At 37.1% G+C, this 5,187-nt stretch overlaps 1 protein-coding gene across 1 annotated transcript in view; it reads left to right on the plus strand.

Annotated features, from left to right (window-relative positions):
* The window catches only part of SLC45A4 (solute carrier family 45 member 4), a 31,797-nt gene that overhangs the window by 1,592 nt on the left and 25,018 nt on the right, over positions 1-5,187 (plus strand). The window lies entirely within an intron of this gene.

Raw genomic sequence — 5,187 nt, forward strand, 5'->3', positions numbered from 1 at the left:
GGCTTGTTTGTTTGGCATGAGAAAAAGGCATTTTAGATTCAACTTGTGAGCATGTGATGTACAAGTCCTTTCATGCAATCTTGCTGCAGTTAAAAATGTGTTTTCATATTAAATTGCTAGTTGGTTTATTTTAAGTGAATGGAGTGAATAATCATTGCAGTTAGTGCCGTGGGAGATGCTGAAGAGTTAAGCCTTTATGTTTTCCTGCAAATGTTAATTTTCAGAGCTCATCAGATGGTCTTCATGGATCTGTTGTTTGCATAGTTAAAAGAGATTCTAAAAAGCTCCAAAAAACGAGATTTTCTGTTTAACCTGACTTGCTAAATAAAACACATGCAGCTTCATCTAGGAATGTTTGTAATGTTCATAAATTGTTGTGAGGGTTTACCTTCTGGGTAAATTGAGATTTAGAGACTTCAGTCCCTTTTACTGGCAGCATTGATTCAATAACTGTCTACCATGAACTCAAAAACTTGCATCCTGCTTTGCGTGGAGAAGATCCCTGGTTTTGTAAGTGACCTGTACGTTTTTGTTTGCTTTGTTTGTGCTGGCATTTGGATGATTAAAATGTATGGCTGGCTAAGCTGACTTTACCTTACCATAGGGTAAGGGCAGACATTGTAAATAAACCATCCTCCTAATTACTGACCCGTCTTCCAGTTTACATTTCTTTTGTGAGCTTTTCTAGCTGTTTCCTCCAGATAATTGAAAAATATCTCTTCCCTTCCTTCCCTAACTCCAGTGATGAAAATAATGTTGGGATCTGGGGGAAAGGAACAAGAGGGCTCCCACTTCTAGAAAAGCTGCACATCAACACAGCAATGTCAGTCTGTGGGGATGCAGCAGTGATGTTCCAAACCACAGAGATAAGAAATGGAGGTAGCAGTTACAAATGTTAGTGCTTTGGGAGCTAATTGAATCTTTCTGCTTGGCTCCTGTGCCATCAGCATGGCTAAAAACAATATTGGATTCACTGAAGGGTTAAGTTATTCACGGGTGACTTATCGGGCCTCTTTGTTAATTACCTCTTACATGGTTCTGTTTACCTTTATCAACCTCAACATCTGTCTACCTCAGCATGAACTATATTTATTCCTCACTGGAGGGGGTTGCAATATAGCTGTCAAACTAATGTAATATTCCCTTTGCTTCTTGTTTTGGTAAAAGCAAAGAGCAGTTTCTGTGAGATTAAATTGGCTCGAGAAACTATATTTGAGAATTGGCACCTGGGGAAGTGGGGTGACTCAACCAATTTTGCTTATAATACACTGAAGAACAAGAAGCCTTTTGGGTAACCAAAAAAAGATGACTTCGCAGAGTGTGTTGAATATTAACAATTAAACTTTACAGTGTGTGCTTGTGCTTTTCTGTACCTGGGAAAACTTTGATCACTGAAATAATCTGAGATTCTTATCAGATATCACCATGAAAACCTTAGCCACATTAGTATGGTGTTACACACTTTCTGCTTGCAAGTATTTGACTTTCTTTGCAGTTTGAGTACCCTGGATCAGAGGTGTAGTTATGATTTGGCAGATGACCAACCTGTCCTACTTGTTCTGTAACCCACAAGATTTAATCAGCTGAAGGAGATGGTCACTGGATGGTCCCTTTCCAGTTCAGTAGTGGTTGAACTCATTGTGTTTAAGTTTCCTGTAGTCCTGAAATTTTAACAAGAGAACTTGAAAGCATGAGTGAAAACTGCTTGACTCAATGCATATTGTGAATTGGAAAGGTGCTGAAGCACCCAAGTTACTGCACCCTACTGAAAGAAGCTCTAATTTCTGACTTCAAGCATCGTCTTTATTGCTATAATTGATGTTACTTTACTGTGTCAGAAATGCAGCTACAAATCTATAACAGCCTTGTAGTCATAACTGGGCTTTAGTAGCCTAGCAACAAGTACAAGCCAAATATATATTACATGTTTTTTTAATTACAGCTTGCTCTTTGGTTTCTTAGTATCTGCAGCTTAAGAATTCAAAATGAAGCGGTGAACTTGTTGAGAATTCAAAGAATGTAAAAAAATGCCAAATATGAGAATTCTAGTCAGAGTCCAGATGAAATTAAATTAGTTGACACTTGCAGAAGTTATAACCTCTAAAAATCTCCAGTAACATTTGTGGGACCTGTTCAATAAACAGTTTCTACCAGCCAGTGTTAAATTTTACTAGAAAATAAGCTTTCAGCACCTTCAGAACTTAAGTTTTACTTGTTCATGAGTCCAAGGAGAGAAACTGAGTGATTCATGTTATTCTTGACTATTAACACTGCTCTTTGCTTCCCCTGCACAGAAGCTACAAATTCCATAGGAGCAGGATGAGGCCTTTGTCTTCTGAAACATCTGGTACTTAATGCTGCTTATCTATGAGAGGGAGTTAAAATCCCTGCTATTGTTTATAAATGACAGTGTATTTTCTTCCATCATTAAACTTGGCTTCTAAGGATTAAGTCTCTAAATCATCCCAGTTCATAAGTTCATGGAAGATTTGGATACATGATAAATTTATTTTGCACGGGATTTTGCATGAATTAAAGTAAAAGGAGGAGAAACCAAAAACTGGTGTGATGTAAACTTGGAGAAACTGCTTTTTGAAGAGACTTGTTCAGTGAAACCACAATACATTATTCTGTTAATAACACTCTAAACCATTAATAAATAGATAACTTGGTAATTTCAGATTATTTCTACTTCAATTCAAACAAAATTTTGGTTTTAATACAAGATGTAAATCCATTTTAGTTCTTCTGAAAGGTAGGATCCCTGTACCTTTTTTATTAGGACTATGGAAGAAAAAAAACTGTATTTTGTGACTTGGGGTGGCTGCTGCTTTCAGCATGAAAAACTCACTGTCTGTGTAATGAGTAGTGGTAGCTGTAAACATGAATTTCACATTTTATATTTAATATGATAAAAGCTTTGTCAAACCTTTACTGTTGCTTCAAAGGCTCTTTCAATGCTATTGAGTTTTTTATGAATCGTTAATAGACCCAGAAGTGACTGTCAGCACCAGAACTGTTCCTCTTTCCCCTGCATCTATTAAATATATTACACTGGTGCTCTTTAAAAGTATCTATGTACATTTACATAGTTTCATAAGGAAACATAAGGAAAATGAGTTTACATGTGCCTATTACATTTATAATGTCACTTAAATTGAGGGATGTTTGTCTGGTATGCTGCAGGAATAGCTGGGGTTTTTTATGCATTTCATATCTGAGTGCCTCTCTGTGATGACATCACTTTGTTTTACTGTGAGAGTTAATGGGTTCTTGTAGTAAACATTGGCTAGTCTACCATTAAATATTGAAGTTGGTCATTTTTAGCTTAACCCTGATCATCAGTGTTGTTTTTTAAGTCACAACACCAAAAAATAGAATTTCTGGAAATTGTATATGTCACTGCTAATTATTAGATTTTATTAAAAAGAAAGGCTAAGCTACACAGAGCAGAATATCATAGATTATTTTTGTTTGGAAATTATTTCCCTCATTAGATTCTTTCAAATCAGCAAAATGCTGTAGTTGCTCTAGTTTCATATACATAGGAAAGCTGTTCAGGGGTTTGGGCTGTTATTGTACAGCTAAAGCAGTTATATATAATAGCTCATTAAATGAGAAATTGTCTAACATTCAAAATTCATCTAGCCTAAAGCTTAGCAGACTGTGCGTAAAGGGTCCTGAAATCTAGTTCATGTGAAATTGCCAGTATGGAAAAAGTGTGTTAAGCAATAATTCAAACTGCTGATTTTGAGAAATCTCTGTGGTAGCTGAGAACTCATTATGCAGAAGAGATTCAATATTCCAGAGTGAATTCTTTTAGTTTGCTGTAGTGACTCTCTCCATTGAAATGTAGTGTTGATACCTGCCTGAGAAGCATGCTTGTAGGTAAAGGGAGATTATGGAGATGTATTTAGAAACCAAGCATGAAATGTTACAGATGAATTGGCTTCTAGGTCTGTTTCTTCAAAGGAATTAAGGTATCAATTGCTGACTCAATTCCTGTGGAAGCGGATAGCCTTCCTAAGGCTAAGCCTGAGATCAAAGGAAATTAAAAACCTGAAAGGTTTCTTGGGGAAGAAGGGAGCAAAGGCTTGCATGGGCTGTTAAGAGTCTGCCTGTAATTTAAATGAAAAAGAGCTGAGTGGCTGGAAAACCTTTTGCAGATGGAGGAAGCTCTTCAACACAAAGCAGCCCTGAGTCTATTTCAGCTCAGCTCCAGTAGTTGAGTTTATTCCTCATCTCTGCCAGAGGTTACATTAAGGTTATGTATTTTTAACTGCCTTTCTGCAAAGCTTCATCTTCCATTTCAGCTGTGTCCTACCTTACCTTGTCTTACAAGGAAGAAACTGATTTGCTATAACCTGGCCTTTTGCTCCCAGAGTTAAATTCCTGTTCAGTCCAGCTGTATCTGTGCTCCCAGACATGGCTGCATTTGATGCTGAGAGTGAACTGCAGGATCTGAATTTCTCTTTGGAAAAATTAATGGCTTGAGAGCTGACCTGTCCCAAGAGAGGGCTGTAACACAGCTAACCTGAGGGCAAGAATTGAATATACAGTGGATCCAGAAGACCTGGAATAATAAACAATTAAATCCTTTTTTCAGCCTTGTTAGCTTTAGTTAGTCTGTAAGATCCTGTAAAGTTGGTATTCACATCTCATGCGGTGGAATGTATATGACTGCAAATACTGTGCCTGAGGCACATGTTAATTGCTCTATAAAACCTCCCCACCCATCTTTTTTTACTTATTGACTAATTTTATGCCCACTAAGGGGTTGTGTAAGACTAATTTTACTGTACTTTTTTTAAACTAACAAGCAAGCAGGCTTTCATATCATGTATCACTCTTACATAAAATATCTTTTGACCTCAAAGCAATAGCAGCACAGATTTTGAGCACAGATAGCCTTAGTGGAAGGTTGGGCTGAAGATATTTTTTAAGCCCTTTTAAAAGAAAGATGCTATGGAACTGTTAAGATTTTTAATCCTGGGGGCAATTAGGAGCATGTGCTTTATTTCCATATGAAGGCAAATGCCATGCAGTTTGGCAGTTGTGCAAGGGGTGTTCTTTACAGCATTTTTTATATCAATGTTCTGTTTTTCTTTAAGTAACACTGAATCTGGCATTCAGAGGCACCACTGATAACACATGGCAGATTTTCAGCTGGGTAATGTGAGGATTCCT

Source organism: Geospiza fortis, unplaced genomic scaffold (genome assembly GCF_000277835.1).
Source record: "Geospiza fortis unplaced genomic scaffold, GeoFor_1.0 scaffold351, whole genome shotgun sequence".
Classification (NCBI taxonomy): Eukaryota; Metazoa; Chordata; class Aves; order Passeriformes; family Thraupidae; genus Geospiza; species Geospiza fortis.